Source organism: Cuculus canorus, chromosome Z, assembly GCF_017976375.1.
Source record: "Cuculus canorus isolate bCucCan1 chromosome Z, bCucCan1.pri, whole genome shotgun sequence".
Lineage (NCBI taxonomy): Eukaryota > Metazoa > Chordata > Aves > Cuculiformes > Cuculidae > Cuculus > Cuculus canorus.
This window is the reverse complement of record NC_071441.1, coordinates 6,604,111-6,622,863: the sequence shown is the minus strand read 5'-3', so window position 1 is coordinate 6,622,863 and position 18,753 is coordinate 6,604,111. Positions and strand designations below refer to the sequence as shown.

At 37.5% G+C, this 18,753-nt stretch overlaps 1 long non-coding RNA gene across 1 annotated transcript; it reads right to left on the bottom strand.

Annotated features, from left to right (window-relative positions):
• Positions 1-10,897: 10,897 nt before the first annotated feature.
• On the bottom strand, positions 10,898-15,080 carry LOC128850474 (uncharacterized). The gene is made up of 3 exons (XR_008447885.1): positions 14,881-15,080; positions 14,739-14,791; positions 10,898-11,775 (listed from the first exon to the last, which is right to left on the bottom strand). It is a non-coding gene; the product is annotated as an uncharacterized LOC128850474 (long non-coding RNA).
• Positions 15,081-18,753: the final 3,673 nt, after the last annotated feature.

Genomic DNA, 18,753 nt, shown 5'->3' with positions numbered 1-18,753 from the left:
ATTCTAGGTCATCTTCATTCTTTTGCTAGTCAATAACTGTGATATTAACTATTACCTAGTCTCAGAAGATATCTTCACAATCATGTTTTAAATCTTTTTCTAAGTATTCTCCTTTTTTCAGTATTTCCTAGTAACATATAATGCAACGGTGGTGGAAACCATCTATGGAGTTGACTGAGTGCACACTTCAAAAAAATGGTATAATTCCAGTGATTTGTATCAGGCCACCGTAGTCTGATCACACTGCAACACCTGAAGAAAAAATGCAATGAAGTCAACTGCAAGACCATTCCCCTGGCCTAAGTGAGATTTGGAGCAGGATCATCTAGCCTTATTATCTCCATTCCCAGCATTTACAGTACATACCTACATTGATGTTATATGGAGAGGAAAAAATCCACCTATCTTCTGAAAAATTTCAGATCCATTTCTATGCCAAGCAACTGAAATCTGCCGTTTTGTTCTGGCTCTATAATGCCCTTGTATAATGGTGATTTTGTGCATTTATCCCCAGAGCTCCTTTATTCACAAATGTTTATATCAATAGTTCTAATGTTTAACCATAAACTCTCTTACCAATTTTCTGATTAATATACACCTCAACACGTTCTATACAATCCCTAATAGCTGCATATTTAAGCATAGCTACTCCTTCAAATAACGACAGGTTTTAATTGCATTTATGTAGTTCTACATTTTCTGAGGTTTTAAGAATAAGGTAAATTTGTCTTCTTACATTATATTTATGCTGGCAACATAGTTAGTCTTTATTTCACTATCATTCAATAGCATCACCTAAAACGAATAATGCTTACTGAATACAATGTGTTTCTGTCTCAGAAGTCCATAACAACTAATTTTAAAGGGTAATGCTCAGTGGAGACTCTAGTTCACAGTTTGAATGAATAGTACACTTTTATAATTAATATAGTGTAAATCATTGTAAGCCAGATCCACTGCACTTTAGAACTTAACTGAGATTTTAATTTTTCATAAGATCTTTGGAAGTGATTTCAAGCAAGTCATTAAGGGTAATCATTCAGAATAAATGAATCACATTTTTAATTATGATTATCACCAGCAGGGAGATCTGAACAGCAAAAGTTTGTTGTTTTACACAGCCAAACCTTTAGAACAGGATTTTAGCTTACCGAAAGTCAAACTGATTTCTGACCTTGAACCAGGGAAAATAATGAGCTGAGTGTGATTGATAACCTGAGAAATTACTCTTTTCCTCATAACCTCCTGTTCTGTCTCCAAAGAAGATCCAGAATATGCCAGAAGAAACAGAGCCGGACTTGAAAACAATCAAGCATATTAAAAAATCATCACTGATAGACTTGATAACAAGAATTGAAGTAGGATGACGTTATACTGGTCAGTGAAATCTCCTGGACAGTGATCCTCTTCCACCTGAAGGCTATGAATATGTACCCAGGAAACGCTGGTTGTATTCTTTATTATTTGTACTATAAGTCTAAACACAACATCAGTCTTATTGTAAACACATTTGGAAGCCCAAAGAGAATAGCAGAATAAAATTTCTTGGGCACCGCTCACATTCAACACATGACTCCCATCACCGTCTTTTGTTTTTCTCCGGTCCTGAAAGACTTGAAAACCACTTGGTCCACAATATTCTGTGCATCATCAGTGAACAGATGTGATTGCAGTTATTTAGATCCTAGAATTTCTCAAACCAAAGCCTTTACAAACTAGTGACCTGTTTCTGTACCGTTTCACCAGTGAAGTCTTTTTGAAGGGAAATAAGAAATCCATTCTGAGTCAAAACACAACTTGCTGTAACCAGATAAGATCTCGAAGGCAAGTTAATAATCCTTCATACTCAAAGACATGGCAATCCTTCTATAAAGGATCTTCTGAACTATTGAAATACAAACAGTCCACCAATGCATTACACTCATTAAAGATTTACAGGTTCAACTAGGTCTGTCACCGTGCTATCCATATATCTGGAAAGAAACTAAAACAAACCTTCATAGATTAAAGTTTACCTACCTGATACACCTGATGCATGGCTTGCTTCGTCTGTAATCGTGTTAGACCCTATTGCTTATGTTCAGAGAAAGAGAATACTCTGAGCTGTGGTACTTCAGTAAAGCTCTCAAAAGTTATTGTGAAGCTGCAAAACAGAGGTCTTATCAGTTTCCTTATTGATTTGGGTTGATAGTACCCCATGTGAAAATGCTCAGTACCAAACTATGCAGCTAATCTGTGACTTCAAACAGAAAGCTCTAGGAAGGCAAGCATAGAGTGGAAAGGATTTTCAAAACAGTGCGAGGAAAGGGATGTTCTTCATTTTTTAAGTTTTATACAAGCTATAAGTGAATATGAAGACTGATACTGAACATTCTCTGGGGTTTAGTAAACACTGGATATTTTTTAATCTTATCACCGTACGTATACAGGCTTCATTATAGTTATAGTTGTCATTGGTAACACGTAGGATATAAAAGAACAAAGAACTGATACTTCCTCTTGGTTATGTTATAAAGAAAGTTTATACAAGAAATAGAATGTACCACTTGACCCTCTAGTTCTTCATTAACCTGCAGCAATAGTTTTCTGCAGATGTCTACTGGACTAAGAATACCCTTCCAGAACTGTTTTCTTCTATTTCCAATATCTGGGACCAGAAAAAGAACCTTACTTCTGAAGTATCTCAGGATTCAGCTAAAAAAAATCCTGGGGTTTGGCCACACATTCTTGGTGCCTGTATTTCTTAGCTTGGTCCAAAGAACGAAAAATGCAAGATCTGGATCCTTATGTTTTACAGATGAACATTTGTAAAACATTAGACACATACTGTTTAGTTATATAAGGCAATAAATACAAGAGAGCTTTACATTGAAAGTTCAAATACAGAGCCTTAAACAATCAAATGTTTTAAATCACTTTGAATAATCACTGGAATATATTAAAAGATATGGTTTTGGTATATTTTGTACTGAAAATGTCTTTTAGTTAAACTAGTTTCTGTCTTTCTATCCAGTCCATGTGTAATTCATGAATCTTTAAACATTACGGGATTTTAGAGAGCTAAACTGACATTTTTACTTTAGCTTAGCAGCCTGAATAATTGGCACACTCCAAGTGTTTTAAATACTGAAATAATCATTGCTGTGAATTCATCTTGTGATGTCATAGCAGCTGATGACTGACATAATAAATTTCTACACTATGAAAGCTTGAAAAAAATGTTAGAAATATTTCATTTTTAATACATAACAAGTAAATGATCTATAACTAGCAGAATATTCTGATATTATCTTTAATGAAATGCTTTTTAAATGTGTGACATATTGTTATTGGTTTTCCATTTCTGGACAAGAAGAGAATTCATTAAATTTATCAGTGCGCTTTCCTTGGAAAGAAATGTATGGTCAGAAATATAAAATCTATTTATGATCTTGAATAAAAGCAGAAGTTCAGTGTTAAAAATTAAAAATTACTCTTTCAGTGTAGGAAATTGAAAGGAACTGTGTAGGAACTTTCTCCTCTAAGGAGTTGCTCTGAGAGCGAGTCACAACCAAGTACCAAACCACTACAGTTTATACCAACTGTAAATTAACATAAGAGCTGGCTGCAAACAACATCAAACCCAAGCTAGCAACTGATTTCGTAGGAGATGTTGAAGGACCTGTAGCCCCTCAACAACCGATGTATGGTGCAGATCCTGGTCCATAGTCCAGAAATGTCCATGTGGTCATGCAGGCTCCCTTGAAGACTTAAACTAAATCTGTTCCAAGCTATGCAATTTCTGGAATTAAAAAAACATGATTTGGAGTACGGTAAATCAAATGAAAAAAAAAGTTCTTTCTTAAGGAAGACTTCCTCTGGTTAGTGTGATTTGAATAGATTGAATATCTATATTTAACAGGTATTGCATGAAAGAAGACATCTATCAAAACAGAAGACCCAAAGTTGAGTATTGGCATCGACGTTTCCCAACTAACGTGATAAATTCTGTTGTCAGTTCAAAGAAGATCAGCAAAACAGTAATTCAGGGCAAAGGTAATTTTTTGGCTTAAATAGCCCTTCAAGATCTCATATTTTTATTTATATCTCATACAGGGGTACACATTTCAGTATAAAGTCAGTGACTACAGAAATGAGCACAGGAACAGATTATGTAACTATGTATTTCTGTAACGACTTATTATTTAATCTTCCCTATCTCCTTTAGTAATAATAAAAGAATAAGTGCTGCATTTACCACCATGCTTGCCAAGTGTTGCTGTATACGCTTCCAAAATCATCATCATGTAGATGATAGTATACATGATCTTTGGGCACCTGTGCAATTCTATTTCTTTACCTAGAGATTATGCTGCCCTCCATAGGCAACGAGGTATGCGCTAAATACCAACACAGTGTGAAGGAAAGAAGTCCCATTGTCCCTCTCAATAAATCTTCAATTATTTTAGGGGAAAGACAGTAACCTAAAAATGAAAGAGTGAGGGACATTGCTTTCCTCAGCTGCACAAACACATAGAGACATGAATTGTATGGAAAAGCAACAAATTATTTTGGACTGAATCCCACCTGCTGTTCCAGGTGAGTGTTTCCTCCTGTTGGTCATTTAGGTGAATGTCAGAAAGAGCAATGGGTGAGGTTTTGTTTGGCTGGGGATTTTTTTGGAAGGAAGTTGGAAGTGGGGATAAACTCCTTTGAATTAATAGTTTTTTCCCCAAAAATCTGGCCCCTGCTTTCTATATCCTCAAAAGTTTTCCCATTCACCTCCACACTCAGATACCTTCTTGATCTTTTTCTTGACAGTTTTTGTCTCCTCTCTGGCTTTTGTGGATTTCTATACTAGGGCAGGACTTCTATATGGCTACAAAAATCTAAAAAGTAAGCGGTAAAATACTTAGGATCATAATATCAAAAACCTATCCATTGGCATGCAACTTCCACACCATTGACAGTAGGTAAGCAGCAATGGTAGAAACTGATCAGATCTAATAACTGTTTCAAGATAAACCTGTGTGAGAAACAGAATATGCATTAATATAAAATTTTATTTCCGTTACAGTATCACCAAACGTTTGCAAGTAAGACTCACACGCTGCTACTTTGGACATACCATAACCACCTATAGCAGAAAGTACTTTCTTGGAAAACAGTATATTCTGTCTCAGAGGAAATATTCTTTAATTATAAATTTATAGTATATGTAAGGATGAAGCTGAATCAATCAATTAAGTTTTGAAGCGGTATTACTGAGAGTAATGCAATTGTTGATTGTGCCATGTCTGCAGCCTAGACTTTAAGCTGAAAAATCTCAGGGTGGTATTCCTCATATCTAGATCTACCTGTCCAGACACGAGGCATCTCTATAAACTATCTGCCCAACACTCTGCAGTCAATGGCAAAAAGAAACCTTCACAGAAAAACTCAATCTACTGCTGGCACAGGTGGGATAAATCTCATTTGGGGCCTCTCTCTTCTGTATTTATTAAATGTAGGACAAGCCCGAACAACTAGCTTTGGTGGAAAAGGTCTTTTTTTTCGTGTTTTACCAACAGCACATGCAAATGCATTGCAGTTTTTGAGTTTCACTTATTAAAATATGGTGTTGACCCGAAAATTTGTTATGTAACTTGTTATTCAGACAAGGAAAAGTCAGATATGAACAGAGAGGAATTCAACATCTGAAAAATTAATTAGTGACCCTGTTCACAAAAAATATTTGCCAAAGGGAGAGATGCGTATCTTACGATAAAAGCTTTGTAAGTGTGATGTATAGGCTCGGGCTTTAGAACTTAGCGGCTGTAGTACTGAAAGGTAAGGATGCCAGAAAAATTGAATGAGCTATCATAAATATTCATGCCCACAGAGAGACTTCAAGGAAGTAAATCTAAGCTTATTTTGCTAAAGGAATTTCTTCTGAGACTTCTAGTTGTTTGACATCTCAAATAATAGTTGCTGTTTACCCAGTGCCCATAAAACAGAAGAACCTGGAATTATAAACTTTTCACAGAAATTCCCTAAACTAATAATGAAATTAAAAGTATAACCCTGAAATGTATTTTCAGAATACTTTAAGTCTACCTAAAGGACTACGATGAGGATTTCTCTTTATACACAGCTATAAAGTATTTAAAGATGGTTTTATTCCATGTTTCTCTTCAGTTTGATAATGGACTACACAGGAAGTAGATCTGGAAAATACATGCCCAGCACCCAAGTGCCAAGCAGTGGCCATGATACAAGCATGATTAATCTGCAGTCCTACATAAATCACGGTAGTGACAAAAACTCCCATGATAACAGTCTATAAACAAAACAAGTTCTCTACTGCAGAAGAAGTGGTTTACATTTTCTAAAAGGAGCGAAGAAAGATTTCCATATGGATAATTACCATAAAGCTGACTGGAGTTTATACAAAATAAATTACTCAAAAAAACTCCTGTCACTTCATCAGATGAAGGGCAATATGAAAATGGAACTAATCATAAAGATAATTCTGTCACAGCATATAAGAACAAAAGTACTGAATTATTTTTAATGTCTAAGTGTTTTGTTGACTGATTGAATTGCTAAGGAATTCAGAGATCAGCAATATGGCTTCTGCAGAAGCAAGTATGTGCTATTTCATTAACTACAACAGCAAACTGAAGTATTGTTTCCCAAGTTTCACTTGTAGCTAAAATGACTCATCGTATTAAAGTTTCCTATATTGCCATCAGTGTATTCCTTCTTTCTAGAACTAAGGAAACAATTAAAGAGTTTATTTAAAAAGACGTATTTGTTTCCTGTTGTCACTGATGCTTGAAAGCATAGAAACAAAAAAATATTGATGAAAGTCGTCTGTTACTACGAAGACAGAAGGGTAATAATCCATTTCTTGTTTATTATTTTAAAGATGTGAAACTTCATTAAAAATATTTGCAAAAGTATAGTACAAAAAGAAAGTTTGAATTAATGTAACTATCTGCAAATTATAATGTAAACTATAGGAGACAGCACTATCTTTACAAACTAACGGAAAATGAGAATCCTGCCATTGTTCAATTACAACATTCTTTCTACTTCAAATATTTCAGTTATTTTAATTTCAATTACTTTTTTTTCCTCTGTCAAGAGAATTTTAGAGTCATAAGAAGTCCACCACTATCAAATCAACCTTAAATACATGAAAATTCCAAGGCATAGCCCTCAAAAGTTACTGATCTCTGTATTTTTCAATTAAAAGAAACCAGAAAAGCAAAACTTCAACAGGTTTTTCGACGTATTAAAAGTTACTTTAATATTTTAGCTGCACATTGGCCACTTGAAATAATTTCATTCTATAAGGGCAAATGCAAAGATTCTTCTTATGGATGAAAACTGTATCTCTCTCAGCAAAAAGGTCTTTTTCATGATGCAGTCTTAAAATTAGAATAGTCTGATCTGGTGTGTGATTAAATTTATAACATAATGCATTTTGCTGAAGGGTAAATTATTGATGACACTATCCTTAGTCATAAATGTAAATCTTTTCCAAAAATATATCACAGCAAAGCTGAAAAAGGGAATGGAATTACAGTTTTATTTATTACCTCTTATATACTTTCAAATTATTTTCCAGCAAACAAATTACCGAAGGCGATTTCTGCCACTTCGTCTAAAAGAATTTGGACTTTCTAGAAAACAGTAACATCAGTGAAGGCTTGAAACATGACAAAGGTCTGATGTAGTAGACTGAGGAATTTTAACAGGAATAACATGCATTGTTAAATTCCATTAAGTGTTGGATATTGCTTCCACCATTGAGTATGAATATGTTATGATGTCCTTTTGTGCTGTAGTTTTCAAAGTTTCTTAAAACGTGCAGGGTAAGTTATGTTCACTCCTGACCCATCTGTGTCAAGAAAACAGATATTTTCCCTTTGCAGGCATGTGGGGATGGATTAGAGAGAACTGCTCGATAATAACATGGTTGTGCTTTTCCAAATAAATCTAGTTTTAATTCAACATTCAAGCAATTTCATTAATTCATTTCTTAAAGCAAAAACACTTAAATATGTAGAAAGGGCTCAATACTATTTCAAACAGCAAACTGTGGAATCTCAGAGCTGGATTGTGTGTTCAACGATGGTAGAAATGTACTTTTAGAGCTGAAATACATGAAGTTTTGCTTGAAAATATTGTGCCTGTTTTTTATGTAGTATCTATCTGATGAAAGGGAAAAAAAGAGTGCTTTGTATTTTTCTGTCTCCCACTCACACACTGCATGTGAAATATCACAATAATTATTGATAGTTACTGGCTTATAAAAACAATAGTTAGTTACTTTATTCGCCCTTTGGAGTCAACATGATCAGGTGTGGACACGTGGGGTATTTTGTTGCTTGTTTGTGAAAAGTGAAATGCTCAGGTAACCACCTCACTCACCTAACTTAGTACCAGTTATTTGAAGTTTTGCTGCAAAATATTGACAGCTGGCAACAATAGAGTAAAAAGGCAGCAAGAAATTTATGATAGCTGAATCTTGATGGAGAAAGAGATACAAGTTGTGAAAGATGCTCCTGAATTTTTCCTGTGTTTTCTTTTTCCCCAAACACACAATGAAATCCAAAAGCATTTGTTACTAAAATCTCTGCTGTAAACTCTCCCTTCTCTATAATCTTGTCGGCTCTGGGGCAATAGAATCTCTAAGGTCAGCCTTGCGGTTAACTACAACGCTTATATTTCTCTATTTCATGGCAGTAGAAAGGAACGGATGATTTATTTTTAGTGAGTTGCTCAACCCTAAACAAGGAACTCAGTATGTGACTTTTTTTTTCCCTTTTTCCAGACTGATAGGATTGCCAGCCATAGCACAACTCACAATAGTATTAACTGCATCTATAAACCCCAGCACCACTTCTCTTAGCTCAGCCACAGCAGCGTGTTCTTCAGTTTCTCTTTCTGAGGTTTTTTTTTTTTCCCACAATATGTTGAGTAACGTGCGAGATAAACTGGCACGTGTTATGAGACCAGTACAGCATGCATGGGTGAACCAGTTACATTATCAGCATAAACGACAAAAAAGTTTTCTGACCTGTAACACATGTTTGGGTGAGAAGAGAGAGATGTAAGAGAAAGCAGTAATGACATGATATTTTTATTCTGTCTTCAAGCAGATGTTTCTTTTAACAAAACAAGAATAGTAATAACAACAAAAAAAAAGATGTTTAGCGTTCTTTTCCTTTTTTTTTTTAAAAAAAGAATAAATAGCTGATGTCTCAGGGAAATTAAACTATTTCAAGGGAAGAGTCTCTTCTTCATTCTCAGACTGAGAAATTTAAATTTTCATCTCCCTTGCCTTAATTGGTATTTACTTTCTTAAATCTACCTGGCCCTGAACAAAGAGTCGATACGACGGTACTCGTATCAGAATCATCTCTTTCTACAAATAATTCTTCAAACACAAAATAAAAATCCATAAAACGAGGAACAACATTAAAGCAGAGCCCTGAAAGTGACGTGGTGGGTGCTTTGAGCAATACTACATCAAGCATGCCATGAAAAAGTTTTGTGAATATACAAGTTTTGTGATTTTTTTAACACACAGTTGCCTAAAATAATATTCCATAAAAATGAAATAGAAAGTAAGCTTTATTGTCTATGGAAATCACTCTTTAAAAGGTTCTTTCAATGATAATATATTGAAGCATGTCTGTAAATGTTGACTGCAGTAGTAACTTCATTTTACAGCCAACACATGAGAGCCGGAATTGTTGATCCCAGGCAGCTGAGAATGGCAGTGCCATTTGTTAAATCATCAAGCAGGTACCTTAGTGCTTTCTCTGTTTCTGCACCCAGATTTACAGGAAGGTTTACACAAACAGTCCAGAAACTGTTTCATTACCATTTCTCAAATGTCTCCATAAAACAGTCTTTTAGTACAATGCCTTGATAGGGAGTGATGGAAACCATCACTGTTCCACGGGGCCAAGGGGCTGCTGGCCAGGGGGATGCACAGCACAGGGCTGTGGTCCATTCTCCTGCGTGTGGGATGGGTCATATCCCACAGCAACCTCTCTGCCACCAAAGAAGGGCAGAGCACGTGGCTCAGATGGAAAGGTAGGTGTCTCAGTTAGAGATGCAACATCCTGTCCCCCAAACCTCCTATTGTTCCTCTGCTCTGTCCCATCCATGTCTCTGTGCCACCTTTTGTCTTCTGCTTGAGCTACGAGTCACTTGGGATGGGCTTTTCTCTTCAGGGTCCTGCAGTCTTGGACTTCAGCTACTGTTCTGCACTGTAGCAGTAATAAAAATGATACACAGAGGTGTCCTCTTAGCTTTGATATTGCTATGAGATGAGACCTCTCAAAGAGCAGCACTGTGTTCTCGCTGCGAGCCCATCACAGTCCTGGGGGTCCTGCTCACCACACTGGTGGGACCACAGCCCTGGCACCTGGCGGAGGCTGCGCATGGAGCACGGCGCTGCAAAAGACGAGGAAAATGATGTTTCACAGGAGGGCAGAGGCTCTCCGTGAACAGCTCTTGGGGTTACTTTTTATTGGCAGAGCTTTGCAGAGTCCATGTGGGATTCTAGAATTTTGCTCATTTTCCCCTCCAGGTTTGAGGTTTAAGTAAATAAACAATAAAAGGCAAGAGGAAAGGCCAGGAGAGAGTTCTGGCTGTCATGATGCAAATCCAGAACTCTTTTGACTCCAGTTACATTCCGTTTATACTAAGGAACAAAAATACAAGCGTATTTGTGCAAAAAATACTATAGAGCTGTTCTGTCAGAAAATTATTCTAGCCATCATTGTTTATATTATATTCTTTATTTACATAATTTACAATTTAATCTCAGCAGAATGTTTCCTGTATGAGGTAAAAAAATTATTTTTTAATTATTTTTATGGCACCAAAAAAAGGAAAAAAGGGAAGGTACATAGCTGTCATCAGACATTATTCCATTGCCTCCCAGTCTCATTGAACAGCAATACAGTCTATTCATATGTTAATTATTTACATTGAAAGACTCCATATTGTACAAACAAGAACTTTTGAATAAAGTAGGTTGAAAAATGTTATTTACATTTTGGCAACAAAATAACTGGCCTAATTTTTAGATATGGGTAATATCTCTACCGTTACTGACAGGAAGAGTGCAAACAAACTTCAGCTGGCATATCTAAACACTGGACAACGTCAGATTCTGAAACAGCAGGCTAAAATCGGCTTCAGACTTCAGTTCAGTAAAATAGCTTTTTGGTTAACTGGACAATAAAATTCAATAACACACAGGCACCAAACTTAGATTATTTATTTTGACACTCAGTTCAGTTCAATATCCCCATGTGGTATATTATCAGTGTAAGTCGTATTGTTTGAATGAGTGTTGTGCTACTACGTGGAAGAGTTTTAAAATCAGACCTTTTGGAGCCAAGAAGACACTTGAAAGGCTTTTGTGAAATGCTTCATTATCTGAGTTTTTCTGTTGAAAATGTAAGCCATGTAACAGCAGCTTCCTATTCACGTTGCTGTTGTCAGACTCCAGAGTTAATATTCTTAATGAAGAAGAGAGACTTAATTAATCCAGATCACATCCTAGAACTTCTGCTCGCAGCTTTGAGGTCTGTAGCACAGGTTTTCCATGACTGAACCATTTCTGTGGGCTCTAACACCGACAAGAGTTCACCCTCTGTTTCTGTTTCAGGCATAATGATAAGCAACAGGCAGTTAGGTAACCTGTCATTTGCAGTCTTGATTTAAGCAGAATACAACTCTTCCTCTGGGGGTACAATGCTTATTTACGTTAAGGCACTTTCCCTGAAAAAGAGTAGCTTGCATAAGCCAAATATTTTTAATATTTACTGCATTGAACATAGAGTAACGATACTTCTTAAAAAAGAAAATTATACCAAGCTGAAAGCCCTCCTGATTTTAAAATAACACTGAGCTAGTTTACATAAAGACTTTGCAATCACATTATTTTTCAATAACTTATTTTCATTGATTGGTCTAACAGTTTGACATGTTATTTATGGGCTACTGTGATGAATCACATCCGTTTCCAAGGTAAAGTAAGCAAATTCTCTGTTTATAGGATTAAAGTTGAAGGTCAAACTTTGATTATATTTTCTATTCTACTACAGCAATATAAAGCAAGGCCTTTAGACTTCAGAATTGGCAACCAGTCACAGGAGATGCTTTTATACTTAAAAATTGACCACAAATCTTGAGTAAATCATAATTAACATCCAAGAGGCAGGAAACCTAGCAGATGATTGCGATAAACCATAAGAGAAATTTCTTTTGTGCTTTTAATATGCATTTTAATAATTTTTTTACCTTGCAAAGAGGATTTATTTATTTTTAATCTGTTTTAAGAAAAGAGTTTATGTCTACTGGAGTGTGAGATCTGGGAAAACACTAACCTTAAATGCTTATAGTGTCATGTGGTATTTATCTAACTCACTGGCCCACTGCTGTTGAACTTCTACCAGTGTATATTTATCAGTAGGCCATTGGCAGGTGCAAGTGAAATTTGCCGCGTCCAGAAATGTAATGTATAAACAACATTTAACCCTCTTTTTTAGCAACACATTATTAAAGTCTGGGTAGGGATCTCAGAGCTGCCGAAGCACTGGCAACCCTGAATTGTAAAGGATGTTGTTGTGCAATGTAATAATGAAAAGTAATTACCCGAATGCCCTCCACTCCAACCATACACAATGCCCAGCACGCTCACATAGCCAAAGGGAGGGGGAGGAGATGGGGGAACCATTTGTCTTAAAAGATAAATGTGTGCCGATGAGAATCTCATCCAAAATATCCCTACTAAATTATTTAACAAAGGAAGCGTGAAAGGGGAGGTTGTGAAGTGTATGATTTCAGCGAGCTGTGGAAAGGTTGCTTAGGAGGTTTCTTGCGATGCAACGCAAGGATTGTTGCATTTAGATTAGAGTTACTGACCTTGCTTCATCACCCAGCTTTATAAACCTGTCTCTACTGTGCATGGGTTTTTTTTTTTGTCCTAGAAGGATTTATGTTAAATCATTTGTTATCATATACGTTGTTGTGCCAAGACTTTGCAAATCTTGGCTTGCAACTGCAACAATCCTTTTAGATCAGGGTTAGGGAATATTTTTGGAACATCCAAGGGAAATAGGCAGGATTTGCTTCATACTAGAACTCTTCTGTACAGACGCCTGAATTACGCTTAAAGATTTTTACACAGGGAGGGTTTGCTATAGGCACACTCCCTCTCTTAGAAACATGGGAAGGGGAAGAATCACTCATTCACACAGGAGCATCACCAGTCCACAGGACTTTGTGTTGCTGGGCATGTCCAGGGACCTGTCCTGGAACTAAGTGGGAAATGGCTGAGCTTAAGAAGTGGTCAACACAGAAAGACAGAAACAGAGATTGTGCTGTGGCACCATGAGGAAGGAGATGGAGTTAGAAAAGAGTGAGGCAGCGTGGACTTCCTCTCTAACAACTTTTAATATAAATCTAGGGAACTCCTTAGCCTCAGTTCTTGAACTCGTATTGGTCCTTTTTAGCCATCCAGGCATATTCTAATGGATTAAAAGGAACCTGAGTTACGTCCTGGGTGTTGTAGCTTCAGCTGTATTGAGGTAGAAAGGAAGAAGGGCTGAAAGCATGCTGGGAAAGTCTGGCAGATCTGCCTTCAGGAGATCTAGACTGGATGTGAAGCACTCACACGGTCCTGGGGAGCTGGCTAGTGTTGCAGAATTTCATAGCTCTGGGGCCCTGGGTTGTGCCTTTGAGATCGGCTCTGGGCAAAAGGAGTTACATAAATGCACCAGTCCAAGAAAAGCCTCAGGAAGCACAAGCTCTGAAACAATGCCATTGCCCATACCTGCAAACTGCTGCATCCCTCTATGCAAATGGCTGGGATGGCAAGTTCACCATTAAGACGGAATGAATCTGTTTCCTCCCCTAAGTACTTGCTGCTGCCTTAGACGGGAGCAAATTAACGTCCTGTAGTGAAGCTAAAAGGGGTAAAGGAGCAGCTGGACCCCATGCAGCTCCTGCCCACCACCCTGTGGATATCTCCTGCCGTCAGTTATACACTCAGTTTAGCAAGGTCTGACCCAGAGTTTATGCAGTTTGAGCAACATGCGAAGTGGAGCCCTTGCTCTCTTTTATTCTCTGTCAGAGATACGGTGTCACACACAGCTTTGTCCTCGCCGAATAAAATTTTGCATTCTCTTCAGCAGTTTGCTCTTTATCTCTGAGTTATAACACCAGCACCTATTCAATAATTTGATCTTTGATTTAGCACATAGAAGCATTTATTTTGTAAAGTAAGTCTTCAACTTTGAAGTTTAGTGCAATTAAAACTAAATATTGCTAATTAGGAACCCAGTGCCTCAGTTGTTACTCAAATTCTGTTGTCACGACTTAGGACTACCCACAGGAGCAAGAATTTTCAGGACTGGACTCCATGAAAGAAAAGGCTGCATTTTTTCCTAAGTTGGAAACAGCAGATGGATCACAACAGGATCCTTATGCAGCAGAAAGGTGAGCAAATACATAATGATTTACAGGATCAGAATCCTCCCAAATGCATCACTTGCACTTCATTGATTTCTGCTAACAAGTATTAAACCGTGCACAGTTTTCTTGTGTGCTCTGACTTTTGACAACAATAAAATGTTCCCTGTTGCCATATGACACAGTCAAGTCCAGAGGTGCTATTTTGGTTTGAGATGGTTAAACTTTTTTTGTTACTATGGAGATTATCTACTGATTGGTTTACTTACCGCCCCAAAGCTGTCATCGCACACTGTTTAATTTATAAAGCCGGTCCAAATCTCTGTGGAAAAAAAGTCACCAATATTTCTCACAACTTTCTTTGATTTATTTTTCAGTGTCAGCCAAGACATAACATTTATTATGATTCACCTTAGCATGATGACATTTCATTTTTCTCACTGAAGAAGATGTCCCTGAAAAAGGAGATCAAAATCTCCTTAGTCTTCTGGATATCACATAATAAATGAGGGGGTCTGTTTTTCCTCAGTGCCTCAATAGGAAGAAGTGTTTATGTTTCAGGATCAAGCCCCCACAGAATATTTACAAAATTTGTTGCGAGGTGTTGAGTCATAAATCTGAAGTTTGAAACCTACATCAAATAGAAATGGAGACCTATAAAACACAGTATAAAACAAAAAGTCAGGAAAAAAAGTAAATATTTTAAAGAATTATTGAAATCCTTAAGTGTCTCCCCCACAAATAACATATAAAATTCATTTTATCAAATGGACTTTGGTGCTAACGTTCTAAATATTATATATTAATTAAACATTTTCATTGCAGTGTGCTAAAATAAAAAGTCAAATATTCTAGGGTTGCTGTAGAGAGCCAACCAAAGCCCGTTATACCCTTCTTTGAGTAAGAAAAAGAGAGAGACTTAAAATAGCATCTGCTTTACATAAGAAATTGTTATCAGAAGCTGAATCCCTAAACTGAAAGTTACTTTGAATTTCATTACGGTAAATGAATAGGAATTTATTTTATTAAGGGGGAAAATGTCTCCAGCAAGCTTATAGAAAACAATTCACAGTAGGATATGATAAAAAAAATAAGAATAGACAGATGATCTTGCCATTCAGTAATCAGCCTATTGTTCCTTAGAAAACAGCATCACCCTCATGATCATTTCATAATAACACTCGCTTTATCTCACCCTGTGATCGGTAAGGCATACTGGAATTTTATTGCCTCTGGTAAGAGTAACAAAAGTGTCCTGATACATTTATATATAATTCATATTTGTTGAAGTGTGCATTTTTAATTTTCTGTATTTTTTTATTTTTTAGCCTTAAGATATTGCTACTATTTAAATTTATACTGAAACAGAATAAACATTTTCTTACATTAAGCACTCTGTGCAGAGAGAAACAGGTTCTTGGAGGCACTTCTATTCTGGAGTTCAGATCACTTCTCAAGTCATATAAAGGCAGATGCCATAGGAGTCATGCAAAGGTGTCTGCTCTGACACTAGCTTCAAGGAGACCCTATTTGGGAATACCCAAAGATTCTAGGCTTTAAAAATCTGTAACCTAGCCTGACTGCTGGTGCATGAGTAGTTTGACACTATCAAGTCCTTACAGAGTAGTTTCTGGTTGTTGAGGAAAGGCATTCTATACAGCAGATATTTCATTGCTGCAACCAAGTTCATGCATGAGTGTGAGGAGCATCACACACCTTAGAAACATACAGCTGTTTCACTTCCCCAACCTTATGTTTTCTTAGACATTACGGCATCTGAAAACCTTCATCCCCTGCTTTTATTCAGAGTCATACTCCTCTCTGACGTCATACTTTCCCTACAGCCCACAACGCATCCAACTTCTATTTATTCCCGTGGATTTTAGACTACTGCCAGGGAAGCCCGCTGGCTCTGGCTTCACCTGGCTATTCAGTGACTTTATGCAACTGACAGATTTGGCATAAAATTAGGGTATTTTTTTATGGGGATATTTTTAGCCAGGCTATTCCCTGTTACAGCTGCCAGTGCTGTTGCACAAACACATATGCCAGCACAGAGGAGAGGTGCAAAGGTGGAAAGAAGAGCCTGGAAGAACCTGGAAGAATGGAAGGGCAGGCACTTTATATATCAGCACTAGCAGCTTCAGCTTGCATGCCATCACAGCCTCATTCAAGCTTCCTTGCACAGTAGTTTTCTAAGGTCCATATGCCTCCAGCTGCAGCTTCTACTGTTTCCAGCTATTTCACACCTAGACGCTTAATTACACCTTTCATTTCAGCTGAAGGAAGGAGATTTAACACAGCTGTTGGTCTTAACCTGTTCTGTGGTTTGCCCATGGATCAAAGGTTCTCATGGTGGTTGTCTTAACCGCTGCTAGGATAGCAATACAAAAGCTCTGCAGAGTATGTAGGGGTTGTTTTTAAATAAAGGAATGTGTATTTCATCATCTGGACCAGTCCTGAGGTTATGAGTCAGGAGACAGCATCTAACATGTCCAGAAAATATATGTCCTCCTTCTGCCATGTTAAGTCACAGACCAGAGCCACAAATTGGGAACTGCCTTGTGCATATTCCCAACAAGGACCACATGGATAGGAACAGGGAAGCCCTGGGCACATCAGGCAGCTGGCACAGCCCTGGTGGAATGGGAAAGTAAAAACAATCCTGGAAGAGGAGACAGGAAATGAGCATCTGAAGGCTGTAATTAGAGCTTGAAAGTAGAAGAAAGAAACTGGTTGAAGGGTTGAAATGGTGGAGCACTAATGGCAGAAAGTAGAAGAGGTGGTTGTTTGCTGCTGGATGATGGAAGGACTGGCTTGTGGGTGGCACTAGAACCCTCCCTGCAGACCCTGGTGTCTTCACCAGACAGCCAGCCCTGTCAGTGCTGAGACCAAGGGGCTCCCCCAAGTGTGGCGCTGCCCTCCTGTAGGACTGGCTTGCTCCCAGCACGGAGAAGTCTGTACCCGACACCTTTTTGAGATGCAGATTAGCCCTAAGACTCTTCTACATCACTCTGGGAATGAAATATAAATAAATCCAGATTAAGGTTTGTTCTTACCAGCAGTGTGGGATAAAGCTTTACTTTCCCCAACACGCACACACTCACACAACACATACATACATACGTACGTTGTTCCACCAGCTCGGGTTACCCTCATTTTACACATCGAAAGCCAGCCTCATGCAACTTACACTGCTGAAACCACATACGCTGCATCACTCTCTCTCTGATCAACATATATCCCGCATGTAACTTGTGTCACCATTTATGTTACAGCTGAATTTGGCCCAGAAATATCATTAGTACTAGGCTGTTTTTTCTACATTCTATGTTTGTCCGAAGATCTTTAGTAACAGCATAAATCACAGCCAAAGCTGAATGCTAGTCTCGTGAATTTTGAAAGCACAATAGGCAAAGTCAACCCTGAATACATCCAAAATACAAGCACTCAGAATACAAACATTCATAGCAAATAACAAAGGAAGCCCTGCCATTTCTACAGTCAAATAATAGCACTAGTGCTGAACAGTGAACAATTTTAAAGAACAAAAACAGAGCAAGATTAAAAATATACCTGATTAAAAAGGACTTTTTGTTTTGCCAGATGCTTGGGCTTTTATTAGAAACAGATAATTCCGTTCAATTGTGTGGGTCAAAAATTATGGGGATAGCTCCAACAGCAAGTGTAGGACATGATTTTCTGCAACGGGTGGCCAAGCAGTGCTGCAGCAATGGAGACTTGGTTTCTGTATATTGATGACTGAATTAAAAGCTGGAGGGAGGGGGAAACCTGCAATGATCCCATTTGGGTGCAGCTCAGTCTACTGCCAAAACTGAGGAATACCTAAACCACAATTTATTTACAAACAGGTTCTTCCTTTTTTCACAGTTTATGCTGTTCCAAATGAATGACTGTGTCCTACTGCTGAATATGATGTCACATCTCTAGCCATCCTTTCCCCATTTAGTCACATGGTGAAATTAAAATTGCATCTAGACCAGTGCACAAAAAACCAGACCTGTTTCCAGAATTACATTGCAAAACCAAGAGTTTAATTGCTTACCAAAGGAAGCTTCTCACTCTTTTACTGATTTGCCTTTTTAGTTAGTGAGGATACATTCTCCTGCATGTAATAAAAAAAAATAAGAAAAATGTATTCAAACAACGATCGCTCCCAGGAAACTAAACTGAAAAGCTGTCCATGGTGACAAGTGACAGTACGCAGAGAAAGATGATTCAGAGAAGATGGGAAAGCATTTCACATTTCACATTTTCAGGTAA